Below are 17,752 nucleotides of genomic sequence, written 5' to 3'. Positions count from 1 at the left end.
AGATTCCAAATGTCATATTTTAAATTTTACTAAAAGAGATCTTTCAATTCAAATCTTGTAACATAAAAAATTTGAACCATTATTCGACATGAGAGGCACCGACGAGATTCGAACTCCTGATCTCCTGTTTACACGCAGGCGCTTTAACCAACTAAGCCACGGAGCCTTTACTCCGTTGGGTTCGAATTACGATTAAAAATGTCATGCTTTAAATTTTACTAAAAGAGCTCTGGCAGTTCAAGTCTTGTGACCACACTTCTACACGAAAGGCACCGACGAGATTCGAACTCATGATATCCTGTTTACTAGACAGGCGCTTTAACCAACTAAGCCACGGCGCCTCGGTTCTATTGGGCTCGAATTACGATTCCAAATGTCATGCTTTAAATTTGACTAAAGAGCTCTTTCAGTTCAAGTCTTGTTACATAAAAAAAATTGAACCATAATTCTTCATGAGAGGCAACGACGAGATTCGAACTCATGATCTCCTGTTTTCAGGACAGGCGTTTTAACATGAGAGGCACCGACTAGATTGGAAATCGTGATCTCCTGTTTATTAGACACGGCGCTTCGATTCCGTTGGGTTCGAATTTCTATCCCAAATGAAAAGCTCTAAATTTTACTAAAACTGCTCTTTCAGTTCAAGTCTTGTTAGATAAAAAAATTGAACCATAATTCGACATGACAGACACCGACGAGATTCGAATTCGAGATGTCCTGTTTACTAGACAGTCGCTTTAACTAACTAAGCCATGGAGCCTCGATTCCACTGCCTTCGAATTTCAGTCCCAAATGAAAAATTATAAATTTTACTAAAGATCTCTTTTAATCAAGTATTGTTTTTATAAGAAATGAGACCACACTTCTACATGAGAGGCACCGACAAGAATCGAACTCGTCACCTTCTGTTTACTAGACAGGCGCTTTAACCAACTAAGCCACGGCGCCTCGAATCCATTCGGATCGAATTACGATTCCAAATTTCATGCTTTAAATTTTACTAAAAGAGCTCTTTCAATTCAAGTCTTGTTACATAAAAAATTTGAACCATAATTCGACATTAGATTCACAGACGAGACTCCAACTCGTGATCACCTGTTTACTAGACAGGCGCTTTAACCATCTAAGCAACGGCGCCTCTGTGAAGCTGGATTCCAATTTTTATCGCAACTGAAAAGCTCTAAATTTTACTAAAAGAGCTCTTTTAATTGATGTCGGTTTTCATAAAAAAAGAGACCATACTTCTTTAAGAGAGGCACCAGAGTATATTCGAACACGTGATCTCCTGTTTACTAGACAGACGCTTTAACCAACTAAGCCACGGCACCTCGGTTCTATTGGGTTCGAATTACGATTCCAAATGTCATGCTTTAAATTTTACTAAAAGAGATCTTTCAGTTCAAGTCTAGTTACATAAAAAAATTGAACCATAATTCGACATGACACTCACCGAAGAGATTCGAACTCGTGATGTCCTGTTTACTAGACATCCGCTTCAACCAATTAAGCCACGGCGGCTCTACTGAATTGGGTTAAAATTTCTATCCCAAATGAAAAGCACTAAATTTTACTAAAAGAGCTCTTTTAATTGATGTCGCTTTTCATAATAAAAGGGAACATACTTCTAAAAGAAAGGCACCGACGATATTCGAACTCATGATCTCCTGGTTACAAGACAGGCGCTATAACCGTCTAAGCCAAGGCGCCTCGAGTCCATTGGGTTCGAATTACGATTCTAAATGTCATGCTTTAAATTTTACTAAAAAGGCTCTTTCCATTCAAGTCTTGTTACATAAAAATTGTGACCACACTTCTACATTAGAGGCACCGACGAGATTCCAACTCGTGATCTCCTGTTTACTAGAAAGGCGCTTTAACCAACTAAGCCACGGCGCCTCGATTTCATTCGGTTCGAATTTTGATTCCAAATGCCGTGCTTTAAATGTTACTAAACGAGCTCTTTCAGTTCACGTCTTGTTACATAAAAAAATTGAACCATAATTCGACATGACAGGCACCGACGAGATTCGAACTGGTGATCTCCTGTTTCCTAGACATGCGCTTTCACCAACTAAGCCACGGCGCCTTGATTCCATTGGGTTAAAATTTATATCCCAAATGAAAAGCTCTAAATTTTACTAAAAGAGCTCTTTTAATTGATGTCGGTTTTCATAAAAAAAGTGACCATACTTCTATAAAGGAGGACCCGACGATATTCGAACTCAAGATCTCCTGGTTACTAGACAGGTGCTATATCCGTCTAAACCACGAAGCCTCGATTCCATTGGGTTCGAATTTCTAACGCAACTGAAAAGCTCTAAATTTTACTAAAAGAGCTCTTTTCATTGATGTCTGTTTTAATAAAAAATGTGATCACACTTCTACATGAAAGGCACCGACGAGATTCGAACTCGTGATCTCCTGTTTACAAGAAAGGCGCTTTAACCAACAAAGCCACGGCGCATCGATTCCATTGGGTTCGAATTTCTATCCCAAATAAATAGCTCTAAATTTTACTAAAAGAGCTCTTTAAATTGATGTCTGTTTTCATAAGAAATGTGACCACTCTTCTACATGAGAGGCAAAGACGAGATTCGAAATCGTGATCTCCTGTTTACTAGACAGACTCTTTAACCAACTAAAGGACGGCGCATCGATTCCATTGGGTTCGAATTACGATTCTAAATGTCAAGCTTTAAATTTTACTAAAAACGCTCATTCAGTCCAAGTCTTGTTACATAAAAAATTGAACTATAATTCTACATGAGAGGCACCGACGAGATTCAAACTTGTGATCTGCTGTTTACTAGACAGGCGCTTTAACCAACTAAGCAACGGCCTCTCTATTTCGTTGGGTTCGAATTACGATTCCAAATGTCATGCTTTAAATTTTACTAAAAGAGCTCTTTCAGTTCAAGTCTTTTTACATAAAAAAATTGAACTATAATTCTACGTGAGAGGCACCGACGAGATTGGAACTAATGATCTCCTGTTTACTAGCAAGGCGCGTTAACCAACAACGCCACGGCGCCTCTATTTCATTGGGTTAAAATTTCTATTCTATCCCAAATGAAAAGCTCTAACTTTTACTAAAAGAGCTCTTTTCATTGATGTCTGTTTTCATAAAAAATGTGACCACACTTCTACATGAAAGGCACCGACGAGATTCGAACTCGTGATTTCCTGTTTACAGGACAGGCGCTTTAACCAACTAAGCCACGGCGCACCGATTCCATAGGGTTCGAATTTCTATCCCAAATGAAAAGCTCTAAATTTTACTAAAAAAGATCTTTCAGTTCAAGTCTTGTTACAGAAAAAAATTGAACCATAATTCGACATGACAGGTACAGATGAGATACGAACTGGTGATCTCCTGTTTACTAGACAGGCGCTTTAAATAACTAAGCCACGGCGCATCGATTCCATTGGTTCGAATTTCTATCAAAAATGAAAAGCTCTAAATTTTACTAAAAGAGCTCTTTTAATTGATGTCTGTTTTCATAAAAAGTGTGACACACTTCTACATGAGAGGCACCGACGAGATTCGAACTCGTGACCTCCTGTTTACTAGACATGCGCTTTAAGCAACTAAGACACGGCGCCTCGATTCCGTTTGGTTAAAATTTGTATCCGAAATGAAAAGCTCTAAATTTTACTAAAAGAGCACTTTTAATTGATGTCGGTTTTCATAAAAAAAGTGACCGTACTTCATTAAGAGAGGCTCAGACGAGATTCAAACTCGTGATCTCCTGTTTACTAGACAGGCGCTTTAAATAACTAAGCCACGGCGCATCGATTCCATTGGTTCGAATTTCTATCCCAAATGAAAAGCTCTAAATTTTAATAAATAGCTCTTTAAATTGATGTCTGTTTTCATAAGAAATGTGACCACTCTTCTACATGAGAGGCAAAGACGAGATTCGAAATCGTGATCTCCTGTTTACTAGACAGACTCTTTAACCAACTAAGGGACGGCGCATCGATTCCATTGGGTTCGAATTACGATTCTAAATGTCAAGCTTTAAATTTTACTAAAAACGCTCTTTCAGTCCAAGTCTTGTTACATAAAAATATTGAACCATAATTCCACATGAGAGGCACCGACGGGATTGGAACTTGTGATCTCCTGTTTACTAGACAGGCGCTTTAACCAACTAAGCAACGGCGCCTCTATTTCGTTGGGTTCGAATTACGATTCCAAATGTCATGCTTTAAATTTTACTAAAAGAGCTCTTTCAGTTCAAGTCTTGTTACATAAATAAAATGAAATATAATTCTACATGAGAGGCACCGACGAAATTCGAACTCGTGATCTCCCGTTTACTAGACAGGCGCTTTAACCAACTAAGCCACGGCGCATCGATTCCATTAGGTTCGAATTTCTATCCCAAATGAAAAGCTCTAAATTTTACTAAAAGAGCTCTTTCAGTTCAAGTCTTGTTACATAAAAAAATTAACCCTAATTCTACATGAGAGGCACCGACGAGATTCGAACTCGTGATCTCCTGTTTACTAGACAGGCGCTTTAACCAACTAAGCCACTGCGCCTCGATTACACTGCGTTCGAATTTCCGTCCCAAATGAAAAGCTATAAATTTTACTGAAAGAGCTCTTTTAATTGATGTCTGTTTTCATACAAAATGTGACCACACTTCTGCAAGAGAGGCACCGACGAGTATCGAACTCCTGATCTCCTGTTTACTAGACAGGCGCTTTAACCTACTAAGCCACGGGGTCTCGATTCCATTCGGTTCGAATTACGATTCCAAATGTCATGCTTCAAATTTTACTAAAAAAGCTCTTACAGTTCAAGTTTTGTTACATAAAAAAATTGAACCATAATTCGACATGACAGGTACCGACGAGATTCGAACTGGTGATCTGCTGTTTACTAGACAGGCGCTTTAAATAACTAAGCCACGGCGCATCGATTCCATTGATTCGAATTTCTATCAAAAATGAAAAGCTCTAAATTTTACTAAAAGAGCTCTTTTAATTGATGTCTGTTTTCATAAAAAGTTTGACACAATTCTGCGTGAGAGGCATCGACGAGATTCGAACTCGTGATCTCCTGTTTACTAGACAGGCACTTTAACCAATTTTGCCACTGCATCTCGATTCCATTGGCTTCGAATTACGATTCTAAATGTCATGCTTTAAATTTTACTAAAAACGCTCTTTCAGTCCAAGTCTTGTTACATAAAAAAATTGAAATATAATTCTACATGAGAGGCACCGACGAGATTCGAACTCGTGATCTCCCGTTTACTACACAGGCGCTTTAACCAACTAAGCCACGGCGCACCGATTCCAATGGGTTCGAATTTCTATGCCAAACGAAAAGCTCTAAATTTTACTAAAAGAGCTCTTTTAATTAATGTCTGTTTTCATAAGAAATGTGACCACACTTCTACATGAAAGGCAAAGACGAGATTCGAACTCTTGATCTCCTATTTACTAGACAGGCGCTTTAACCAACTAAGCCAAGCCCCCTCGATTCCATTGGGCTCGAATTACGATTCCAAATTTCATGCTTTAAATTTTATTAAAAGAGATCTTTCAGTTCAATTCTTGTTACATAAAAAAATTTAACCCTAATGCTACATGAGAGGCACCGACGAGATTCGAACTCGTGATCTCCTGTTTACTAGACAAGCTCTATAACTAACTAAGGAATGGCGCCTCGATTCCAGTGGGTTCGAATTACGATTCCAAATGTCATACTTTAAATTTTAATGAAAGTGCTCTTTGATTTCATGTCTTGTTACATAAAAAGTAGAACCATAATTCTAAAAGAAAGGCACAGACGAGATTCGAACTCGTGATCTCCTGTTTACTAGACAGGCGCTTTAACCAACTAATGCGCAGCGCGGTGTTTCTGTTGGGTACGAATTACGATTCCAAATGACATGCTTTAAATTTCACTAAAAGATCTCCTATACTTGACGTCTTTTTTCATAACAAAATTGCACCATAATTCTATAAAAGAGGCACCGGCGGGATTCGAAATCGTGATCTCCTGTGTACAAGACATGCGCTTTGACCAACTAAGCCAAGGCGCCTTGATTCCATTGGGTTCGATTTACTATTCCAAATGACATGCTTTAAATTTTACTAAAAGAGCTCTTTTAATTTATGTCTGTTTTCATAAGAAATGTGACCACTCTTCTACATGAGAGGCAAAGACGAGATTCGAAATCGTGATCTCCTGTTTACTAGACAGGCTCTTTAACCAACTAAGGGACGGCGCATCGATTCCATTGGGTTCGAATTACGATTCTAAATGTTATGCTTTAAATTTTACTAAAAACGCTCTTTCAGTCCAAGTCTTGTTACATAAAAAAATTGAACCGTAATTCTACATGAGAGGCACCGACGAGATTCGAACTTGTGACCTCCTGTTTACTAGACAGGCGCTTTAACCAACTACGCAACGGCCCCTCTATTTCGTTGGGTTCGAATTACGATTCCAAATGTCATGCTTTAATTTTACTAAAAGAGCTATTTCAGTTCAAGTCTTTTTACATAAAAAAAATTGAACTATAATTCTACGTGAGAGGCACCGACGAGATTCGAACTCGTGATTTCCTGTTTACAGGACAGGCGCTTTAACCAAATAAGCCACGGCGCTTCGATTCCATTGGGTTCGAATTTCTATCCCAAATGAAAAGCTCTAAATTTTACTAAAAGAGCTCTTTCAGTTCAAGTCTTGTTACATAAAAAAATGGAACCATAATTCGACATGACAGGTACAGACGAGATTCGAACTGGTGGTGTCCTGTTTACTAGACAGGCGCTTTGACCAACTAAGCCAAGGCGCCTTGATTCCAGTGGGTTCCAATTACTATTCCAAATGACATGCTTTAAATTTTACAAAAAGAGCTCTTTTAATTGATGTCTTTTTTCATAACAAAATTGCACCATATTGTCAATGAGAGGCACGGACGAGATTCGAACTCGTGTTCTCCTGTTTACTAGACAGGCGCTTTAAAAAACTAAGCCATGGCGCCTCGATTCCATTAGTCTGAATTACGATTCCAAATGTCATGCTTTAAATTTTACAAAAAGAGCTCTTATAGTTTATGTCTTTTTACTCAAAGAATTTGGAGTATAATTCTACATGAGGGGCACCGACGAGATTCGAACTCGTTATCTCCTGTGTACTAGACAGGCGCTTTAGCCATCTAAGCCACGTTGCCCCGATTCCATTAGGTTTGAATTTCTATCCCAAATGAAAATCTGTAAATTTTACTAAAAGAGCTCTTTAAATTCATGTCTTGTTACATAAAAAATTGAACCATAATTCTACATCAAAGGCGCCGACGAGATTCGAACTCTTGATCTCCTGTTTACAAGACAGGCGCTTTAACCAACTAAGCCAAGGCGCCTCGGTTCCATTGGGTTCGAATTACGATTCCAAATATCATGCTCTAAATTTTACTGAAAGATCTCCTATACTTGATGTCTTTTTTTCATAACAAAATTGAACCATAATTCTATATGAGAGGCACCGACGAGATTGGAAATCGTGATCGCCTCTTTACTAGGCAGGCGCTTTAACCAACTACGCCACGGCGCCTCGATTTCATTAGGTTCGAATTTCTATCCCAAATGAAGAGCTCTAAATTTTACTAAAATAGCTCTTTTAATTGATGTCTTTTTTTCATAAAAAATATGACCATACTTCTACAAGAGACGCACTGACGAGATTCGAACTCGTGATCTCCTGTTTACCAAACAGGTGCTTTAACCAACTAAGCCACGGCGCCTCGATTCCATTGGGTTCGAATTACGATTCCAAATGTCATGCTCTAAATTTTGAAAGAGAGAGGTATGGAAATTGATGTCTCTTTCTTAAAATTAATAATTAAACATCTACATGAGAGGCACTGACGAACTCTTGAACTCTATTTACTAGACAGGAACTTTAACAGCGCCTATATTGTTTCGGCTTCGAATTGCAATTCTAAGTATCAAAATTTGAAAAAAAAAATATCTTGTAATTGATGTCTTTTTTCAAAAATTCAATAACTACACATCGGCCTAAGAGGCCCAACGAGATTTAATTCGTGATTCCCTGTTTGCTAGACAGGTGCTTTAACCTACAAAGCCACTGCGCCTCATCTTCGTATTGCGATTTGACGTATCATGCTCTAAATTTTGAAAAACAGGTGTTTTATTTTATTTCTTTTTTTCATTTAATTAATCCTTATGCTTCTACATGATAGGCACCGACGAGTCTCGAATTCGAGGACTTCTGTTTACTGGAATTTCTTAATTAACCAACTTGGCCATGGTACCTTGACACCTTTGGCTTCAAATCACGATTCCAAGTACCATGTTATACATTTTGAAAGAAGTTTTGTAATTGATATATATTGTTCACAAAATTTGTAACTATACATCTAATTCAGAGGAGCAGACGAGATTCGAACTCTTTATTTCCTGTTTACATGACAGGCGCTTTAACTAACTAGTCTTCGGAGCCTCGTTTGCTTTGACTTCGACACCAAGTATCTTGCAATAAATTTTGAAAAAATATATCTTTTAATTTATGTCTTTTTTTAGAAAATTCATAACTACACTTCCACAGGAAAAAGCAACTACGAGATTCGAAGTCGTAATTCCCAGTTTATTGGAAAGGGGCTTTTACCAACTAAGCCACGGCGCCTTTTTTACATCGGTTTCAAATTGTGATTCAAAATATCAAGCTCTAAATTTTTAAACAATACGTCTTTTAATTGATGTCTTTTTCACAAAATTAATAAAAACACTTTTACATGACATTCACCGCCGAGATTCAAACTCTTGATATCCTCTTTATTAAACATGCATTTTTACCAAGTAAGCCACAGAGCCACAACTCCTTTTCCTTTGAATTGCGATTCAAGTATCATGCTCTAAATTTTATATTTTTTTATAGAAATAATCACTATATTTCTACTTGACATGCAGCTACGAGATTCGCATTCGTGATCTCTTGTTTACTGGAAATGAACTTTAACCAATAAATCCACGGCGCTTCAACTCCATCGCGTCCAATTGCGATTCCAAATATCATGCTCTAAATTTTGAGAAAACAGGTCTTTCAATTTGTCTTTTTTCAGGAAATTAATTACCATACTTTTGCATGTGATTCACAGACGACATTCGATCCCTTGACCTCCTGTTTACTAAACAGGCGCTCTATAGAATTTGCATAGTTTAAAGAAGTGTTCCACAGCTTTTGTTCAAATTATAAGTCCTCCAGCGCTTGTAAATATAAATCGTTGAACTGAAAATCGCTTTGATCTCATGTTTTCATGAATAATGTGACTAAGAAAATATTGAAATGATGCAATGTATGAATAACAGTGACAGTATGAATAACAGTTAAATTACATAGTAATTTAGTAAGTTTTCATAAAAGAAATTGTAACGAAATTTTTATGATCATTTAGCTTGTCCTTCTACAAATTAACATTAATTGTTGTTCTTTTTGTACACCATTATTCATGCATATTTAGATAATTTTGTTTTTATTTTTCACGTTATATTTTGGTTTTATGTAAGTTTGTTCTTAAATTTATTATTTTAATAACATTAAACTGTAATTATTTTCTTTCAGAATATTGTTATTTTCTATAATTGAAAAATGTATTAGTTAAAGTATATACCTTGAATAGAAATTATTTTTTTAAATAAAAATTACTTATATTATGATAAATTTAAGTAGATGTTGTTAGCAAAATAAAAATAAGTATTAATTTTTGAATTAAAAATATGTATTTGAAATGATTTACGAAACCTTGAGGTTATTATAAAAAATATTATAAACAAACAAGATCTTGAAATACATTCATAATATATTTATCTTTTAAAAATTTCTAAGAATTTTTTCTTCTTAATATTCATTCTAATTCAATTTTCTTATTATTCTACTTAAGAATTTTACGATTTTTGTTCTGATCTTCAATTTTTAAAAGAAAATATTTTTTTTTTACACTAATGTAACCGCACTTCCCAAAAATATATTATTTTTACAATTTGTCAGTATATTAGTTTGTAATCTATTGCATAAATTATTAATGTAATAATTATGGAATTTGTAAGCAATTTTTTCAGATTCACTATTAAATGATGCATCTGGAACCAAATGAAAACAAAATAAATTTAAGAGATTAAACACTAATTCAAATTTAAAAATATCTTTTTTTTAAATTTGAATTTAAAATATAATAGAATAATTTTAAAATATATATATTGTATTGTCATCGAAAAAACATAATCGTAAATAACTTATTATTTGTAGCATATTAGAAAGTATAAAAAAAATCAATTACAGAATTTGGTTTTTAAAAAAATATTTTTAAATGTAGCAAATTAAGTTAAATGTAAAGAAGTAATAATAAAACACAATTTTGTACTCTTCAAACAGTAAAATGCACATTTTATTTAAAGAAAAAATATTTCAAAGCACATTAATAAACAAAAAATTAATTATGATGAATAAGGCAACAGTTTTTAAATTTAGCAATTTATATCTATTTTCCCAATTAATATTTATTACAATTATTTAATATTGCTTAAAATATATAAATCAGAATTATCGAATAACATTAAGTGATGCATTACTAAATTCAAAAATTTATTACCTTTTTGCAGAAGTCATCCGTTATATTTTTTGAGTCGGAATAAAAATTGCATCAATTTCAAAATAATTAGCGTTTGAATAGATGTATGAATATTAACATGCCTCTGGTAAACATTGTAACTTCAGAGCAATCATATATGTATATATATTTATTATTATTCATTATAAAAATACAGCAAACTTATGAAAATTACCTTTTTTTCTGTACGAGGATAAATAGATACTTCGAAACAGTTTATTTGAATATTCTTAATGGTTGTGTATATAGGCCTATTATTAAGAATCTCAAATCTTTCTGATGTTAGTTTTAACACTTAAAATTTCGAATTCATACTGCCTTTGCATTGCAATGATTTAATTCCTCACAGAAATACATGCAAATAACTAATTCCGTTGGTGATTTTATTTATTTATAAACGTCATATAACATTTTATTTATAAGAATCAAATTGCATCAGATAAAGATCCTAAATATGTTACATTTTATTTTAATTTAGAAACTATTGATCTCTTAATCATATTTCACGCTAGTCATATTTGGTGACTAGCTGGTTTGCGGAAATGTTGGTTATACAGTGGAACGATCATATTTCGTTCTCGAATTTTATCCGTAATATGAAACACTCGTTCAGGTGGAACAATTTTTCCCATAGGAATCCATGTAAAATGGAACAATGTATTCAGTTTCGAAAAAGAATTCTCAGATAAATTTACAATAATTAACTCACTATAATTTATGATGTATGCTTTTTTTTACAAGAAATTTATCTGAAGACATTGGTCATTAATGTTCAGGCTGAGAAGTGATATGAATCATAAATTAATTAAATCTTTTAAATTTTTTGGAACTTAAAAAACCACAAAAACAGACTCATAACTGAAAATCCAGATCAAAACCCTTAACGTAGTGTTTACAAGAACAAAAACGGCAGAAAAATGAAATTTATAAATAAGCCGAATCAGCAAAACTTTTGGAAGCTTTAAGCTGTTTAAATGCAGCTGACGACAAAATTTTCAACTCCACTACTTTTACCAGTTAAAAGGGGAAGAAGTCCTAAAACGCTTTTCCAGAAAATCGTCTCGGCCCAGAACCATCGAGAAACAGGGAAGTTAAATAATAACCCCAGGATGAAGGCTGTCTGTTGAAAGGTGAAATTACCAACATGCCAGCTGTTGCAGCAAACTCTGATGCCTCGTAAAATTTCTTCTCGCGTCGTCATTCTTGATATACGACCGAAGAAACAGCCTTGAATGGAAAGGATTTTATACTGTCAGCTTTGGAAGGGCTGGAAATGTGGAACGTCCACCGCTTCTAGGTTCAACTGTTGAGAACCAAAAGAATCTTCAAAATATCTCGATAATAAAATAGCCACAATATGGTGAAGGAATAAATACAGTAAGATGTCTGTTCTGTTATAAATAAAGTAAGGTAAATTTTGTTAGATTAATCGATTGTTGGCTCATTATGTTTCAGCACACTGTCCGAATATTTGGCTACCAGTTTGTTCGCCAATATTATTGACTTTTGAGGCGATTAAATGTTTATTATGGTGCAAATTCTTTTATATAAACATTTCACCTTGTTATTTGATAAGGCTAAATGACATGAATTGATTTGAATCAGCTTATCTCAAATTAAACATTATTTGCATTACGAAACAAAAGCAGATATGAAAAACGTATTAAGGAGTTATTGATTGGTAAAACCCGCGACTGATATGTTTTCATGGTTGAGTTCAAATTCCATCACAGCATTTAAAAACATCGTTTCGAATAATGAATCAAATTGGATTAAAAATATTATGAAAATTAAAGAGAAAAATTGTATGAAAATATGACTGATAATATTAGAATTAATTTTTTTTTAATCTTAAGATAATATAAAAATTTTATAATTGTTAAAAAAAATATTTTTAAAGATATGATCATCAATTTCCGTGAGCAGGTCATGATTAATACTTATCTGACAACGGTTAAGCCTAGTTTTTCACTCGATTAAATTTTCTGTTTGAAACCTATTTTATGGTTTCCTTTATGCTTTCTTTCTTCTGAATGAATGCACTTCTTGAAGACATGACAAATCATCCACAGGAAAGTTTTAATAATTTTTTTTGCTGTCCCATTTATTATCTAAACGAAACGTTGAATTCAATGCAGCTGCAAAAAATGTTCAATGAAACAATCTTTGCATTATGGTTTGTTTACATTTGATTGCTGCCATTCGGCAATAAGTAATAAACTTGATTTCTGTGCAATGTACATTAGCGTTTTATATTCATATATAGACCATATATTTGGAGTTATATGTCATTAGAAATTATGGCATTCACAAATTTACTTATTACGATTGCAGTGGATTGTTATGAGCGAGAATAGAACCTGGAACCTTGTGGTTTGTAGCCGAGTAACAAGACCACAAGACAAAGTAATACTCATGCCTTGTTCTTGATAGCTGGCTTATAAGCTTCACCACACGTTCATGAATTCTTACTTCTAAGATTAATTACCTGTTACAACACTTGGGTGATGAAAAAATTATGTTATTTATTTATCATATAGAACATCGATGTATTTCAATATATTTTTTTTATTTTGACTAATTGTTTCATTTTAAAAGAATTCCGTATGTTATTGCAATAATATTATATGACTCAAGAGCCAATGTTGAACAAAAATGCAAAGGATAATAAAAAATTAACAAAAAGTGAATTTTTTATAAAGCGACAGAAAAAGATTGAATTCTTAAAATATTTGTTAACATTTCTGGGTATAGAAAAACTTCTCATTCTTTATACTTAAGGATTAAGACAAGAGCTTTAGTTACTAATCCAAAACATGTGAGTGAAATTAAATATACTTTTCTAGGTTTATACAGAATTGTTAAAAATTTATCTGACTGAAGTTTAAGATAAGGAATTTAAAAACTACTATAGTCATATTTTTTTTAATTAAGTATATTCATTTAATAAATTAATGTGACATTCATTCATTAATTATTCATGTTATTCATTCATTCATTAAGACATTGATGTTCATTTATCCCATCATTAAGATATTCATAACATTAAGCAAGACCAAATAAACATAAATAAATTTAAATTAAGATGAATATCCGGTATCTTTTGAAGCAGAAAGCACAATCAAAATTCTATTTGAAATTATGAAAAATATTTGAAATAATTTTGCTGAAACAAAAGCTTAAACGTGACATTATTGAATAGTCACTTAAAGAAACTTCTTTAAGAAGCTTCAAAGTAAACAGATAGAATTCATTCAGACATTATTATAGATAGGTTCATGTGTATTATCTCAATAAAATATTCGTCTTTATTCCTCCCTCTCCAAATTTCCTTCCATTAATTTTGAGTATAATTATATAGATTAATACGTACTTCATAAATTTCAAGAGAAAAAAATGTTCCATTAATGTAAATATTCGATATATTATTTAAAACTTCATATCACAACAAATCAGATTCATTTATGAATGGTCAGTGGAATTTTAGCTTAAGAAATAGTTGAAATCAAATATGCAACTACATTTACTCATCCAATTACTGCATGAACTTATCCTAATTCGAAAATATTCAAAATATGTCCTAAAAGGGGGTTCAACGTAGTGTTCTCAAAGGCAATAAATGGAATTCTTTCAGCATCATAAGTGATCAAAATTTTAGAAGGTCTTTAAACCTTTAAATACAGCTTACTGCGTGAATTTTCAACAAAAAAGAATTAATACAAAATGACTTTGTTGGATAATATTTCTTGTGTAGGAAATAAGAAATCGGCAAAATAAAATAAAATTATCCCAGATTGTTCATTTTTCATCTCTCTCTCTCTCTCTCTCTCTCTCTCTCTCTCTCTCTCTCTGTGTGTGTGTGTGTGTGTGTGTGTGTGTGTGTGTGTGTGTGTGTGTGAGTGTGTGTTCTTTAGAAAACTTTTCTACTTCTCATAAAAATACCTCTTTTCTTCACATGTTGCGATTTTTGGTCTGCAAGCAGTGAAGAGCACATTAGTTTCAACAGATTTCATACCATTGCATTCAAAAGACAAATAAAACTGGTGATATCATCTTTTTAAAATCATTTCTGAAGGTCTAAAGTAACAATCAAAATATCAGAGAAATAAGTTGTTATATCAGCTGGCTAAAGAGAAGTGGCTGCCTTAGAGTAAATATGTCATAATTTATTCTGTTGTGGCTTAAATAAGTTTCTATATGAATAACACTACGAAGTTCGGACTTTCAAATAGTGCTATTAGTCTGTGGTTATGTACAGAATTTATTATATAAGGAGAGGCAAAGTCTTTTATTTGATTTTTGAGGATTTTGTGGATTTTATTGGCACAAGAGCCATGATGTTGGCTATGCTGCGCCAAACTGTATTTTTCAGGATTAAATTATAAAATTTCAGCTATAAAAACAAAACAAAACAAACAAAAAAATGAAAACTTGAGAAAGAGGAAGAAAACTTAAATATGTGGATAAAAACCTATTGATTTCAAAAATGCAAAAATTTGAACATGTGGTGTCTTACCAAGTAAGAAATGTAGTGGAGTATTCGTATTTTGAAAGAAGTGCAAACGTTGAGAATTGAAATTTGGACATTCTGACAATATATGTTTAACAGACATTTGACAGTCACACTGGGAACATAGAGGTGGTTGTTCACCTAGCAACAAGTGGAGATGGGTGAATCTCGTATGACCAATACGTAAACGGGTTAATACTGTGTCTGCTTTCCGATTAGGTAATGAAGACCACGGTTGTACATAAGGTTTAATAGCATGTAGTTTATTGTTAATTTCAAGGTCCCACTGAGCTTGCAATTTGGAATAAAGAAGCCTTTTAGTGTGCTTATTTAAGTCGCTTACAGGAATAGATGTGACCGCTGGAATACTTGCCAATTTAGCAGCCTTGTCTGCCTCCTCATTTCCCAGAATTCCTACATGAGAGGGTACCCAACAGAATAAAATAATAAAATCTCGAGAAGTCAGTTTGTTAAAAATATCCAGAATTTTGAAAACCAAAGGATGATTATGACGATGAAGATGAAATGATTTTAGGGATTGTAACACACTTAATGAGTCGGTATAAATAATAAACTTTTTTCCCGGTCTCTCAGAGATTTCTTCTAATGCATATAAAACCGCAGTTATTTCTGCCGTAAAAATTGAACAAAAGGAATGAAGTGTAAAAGAAATGACTGTATCTGTTACGACAACAGCAAAAGAGACATTATTAGATGGTTTTGAGCCATCGGTATAAATTGGAAGAAAGTCTTTGTATTGCTGTCTGTGTTCAAGGAAAATTTGCTGATAAATAACTTCTGTTGTCTCAGATTTGTTAAAAGTCCTTTATTTGAAGGGATAGTGTTAGAAACTGCTTCGATATTTCACAAGCAATTGATGAACGTTAGCGACTGTTTTAACACTACGATGCTGCTTAGGACGGCAACGATGAAAACATGCAAACAGGGTGCTTAAAAAAAATTATTTTTTAAGTTGCCAGTAGATTTTTTAAGACACTCACCTGAAAAGTGATTATTTCATCATATAGATTAACTATAAACTCTATTTCTCCCCACATTAATGGATTGATCAAAGACGAAGAAAGCGAAGACGTTTCCCCCCCATTAGTGTGGGTTAATCCTTTGCATCATATTTAAATGTAATTCATTACTGCCATTGTTCTGCCAAAACTTGTTTCTAATAAACCCACATGGAAGGAAAGGCGGTGGACCTGGTGCAGGAGGGGACTTTGTTCTCCCTTTTCTAGATGGAGCTGGGCCCTTTGCATCTCCGCCATGTGTAATTATTCCTCCCGATATCTCATTCCTGACTTAAAACCCACTCTGGATGAGTCGAGTCGGCACAGGTTCTATTTCCTTTCCTAATAACCAAATAAGTAAATTTGTAAAAAAAAATACAAATTCTATGGATTAAAAAAATATTAGAATATTATCAAATACAATTTTGAGGCTCCATTATTTTTTATTACATTCACTTCGTTAAAATGTAAACACTGAGCCTATGCTTTAATAATACCGTATGTACAAAAACAGGTTGCTGGACAGTCTAGAGTCCTAACAGATAAATAAAAACAAATATGTATATGATCGATTATAATATTGACTATCATCATACTGATTACCAAATTAATTCGAAGATATTTAGTAACCATGAATTATCTTGTTCGACACTAAGATGAGCATGTTGGCTGCAATGTGTCTTTGATACATCAGTAAGAACCCCTATCGGCCGAAATAGAAAAAGCGCTGAAGCAGCGATCTGAATAATCCAAAGTGTTAAAGAGGAAATGCGAGGTGTGTTTAATGAATATTTTATGTAACTATTCTATCATTAATGTTTGAGTATTTTCATCTGACTCATATATTAACAGAATTAGAAATTAAGAATGGATTTGGGATGTCTTAATTTCTACCAATCTGTTCGAGTATCTCGTACTATGACAAGATGATAGAACGAAGTAGGTTTCCATAAAATTCTCGTGTTTCGCTTTCACATGCGTAAATTTATAGATAATCAAACGTTTCCATAATTCAGTCCAATCTTTGACAGAGATCTACGATTCTAATGATGAATTTATATGCTTAATTTCACCCATCCAGTTGTTCACTAGTTTGGATTGCAGTGCTCTCATAGACATGGACTTTTGAACTGACAGATTTCCTAGCGACTTGTTAAGCAAACGGATCTCGATAGGATTTCGCATATCTCTTTTTATAAATAAATCATATATTATTTCTCCTACTTGCATATAATATTTTAAGTTATCTTGCACTCAAACAGACAGACAATTTCTAAAAACATATTTTCAGACTCATTCAGATCTGGCATATAGATATTGAATTGCCATATAGATATATAGTTGAAGTTTTTGGTTGTTGCAATGTTTTTTATCTTTGTATATTTTTCAAATAAGTGAGTAACAAAATAAGTGAGAAAACAACAAATCGAGTTGTCTAGAGTGAAAAATAGTAAAATTATGCAAATAGGAAGCAGCTAACATTATATTAATTTTGTTCTAATTTTAAAATAATTTTTTTCATTAATATTTTTTTGTTTAAAGAAGCAATTTCAAATAAAAAAATCTAATGT

At 33.5% G+C, this 17,752-nt stretch overlaps 7 non-coding genes across 7 annotated transcripts; all 7 read right to left on the bottom strand.

Annotated features, from left to right (window-relative positions):
* Nucleotides 1-267: 267 nt before the first annotated feature.
* Trnat-agu (transfer RNA threonine (anticodon AGU)) lies at nucleotides 268-341 on the bottom strand. The gene has a single exon. It is a non-coding gene; the product is annotated as a tRNA-Thr (tRNA).
* A 533-nt stretch (nucleotides 342-874) lies between these two features.
* On the bottom strand, nucleotides 875-948 carry Trnat-agu (transfer RNA threonine (anticodon AGU)). The gene has a single exon. It is a non-coding gene; the product is annotated as a tRNA-Thr (tRNA).
* A 1,064-nt stretch (nucleotides 949-2,012) lies between these two features.
* Trnap-agg (transfer RNA proline (anticodon AGG)) lies at nucleotides 2,013-2,086 on the bottom strand. The gene has a single exon. It is a non-coding gene; the product is annotated as a tRNA-Pro (tRNA).
* A 1,066-nt stretch (nucleotides 2,087-3,152) lies between these two features.
* Nucleotides 3,153-3,226, bottom strand: Trnat-ugu (transfer RNA threonine (anticodon UGU)). Its single transcript has one exon. It is a non-coding gene; the product is annotated as a tRNA-Thr (tRNA).
* Nucleotides 3,227-4,474: 1,248 nt separating this feature from the next.
* Trnat-agu (transfer RNA threonine (anticodon AGU)) lies at nucleotides 4,475-4,548 on the bottom strand. The gene has a single exon. It is a non-coding gene; the product is annotated as a tRNA-Thr (tRNA).
* Nucleotides 4,549-7,314: 2,766 nt separating this feature from the next.
* Trnat-ugu (transfer RNA threonine (anticodon UGU)) lies at nucleotides 7,315-7,388 on the bottom strand. The gene has a single exon. It is a non-coding gene; the product is annotated as a tRNA-Thr (tRNA).
* Nucleotides 7,389-7,693: 305 nt separating this feature from the next.
* Trnat-ggu (transfer RNA threonine (anticodon GGU)) lies at nucleotides 7,694-7,769 on the bottom strand. Its single transcript has one exon. It is a non-coding gene; the product is annotated as a tRNA-Thr (tRNA).
* Between the last annotated feature and the right edge of the window lie 9,983 nt (nucleotides 7,770-17,752).

This window comes from Argiope bruennichi, chromosome 1 (genome assembly GCF_947563725.1).
Source record: "Argiope bruennichi chromosome 1, qqArgBrue1.1, whole genome shotgun sequence".
Lineage (NCBI taxonomy): Eukaryota > Metazoa > Arthropoda > Arachnida > Araneae > Araneidae > Argiope > Argiope bruennichi.
The sequence above is the reverse complement of the archived record's forward strand: the minus strand, read 5'-3'. Positions and strand labels throughout refer to the sequence as shown.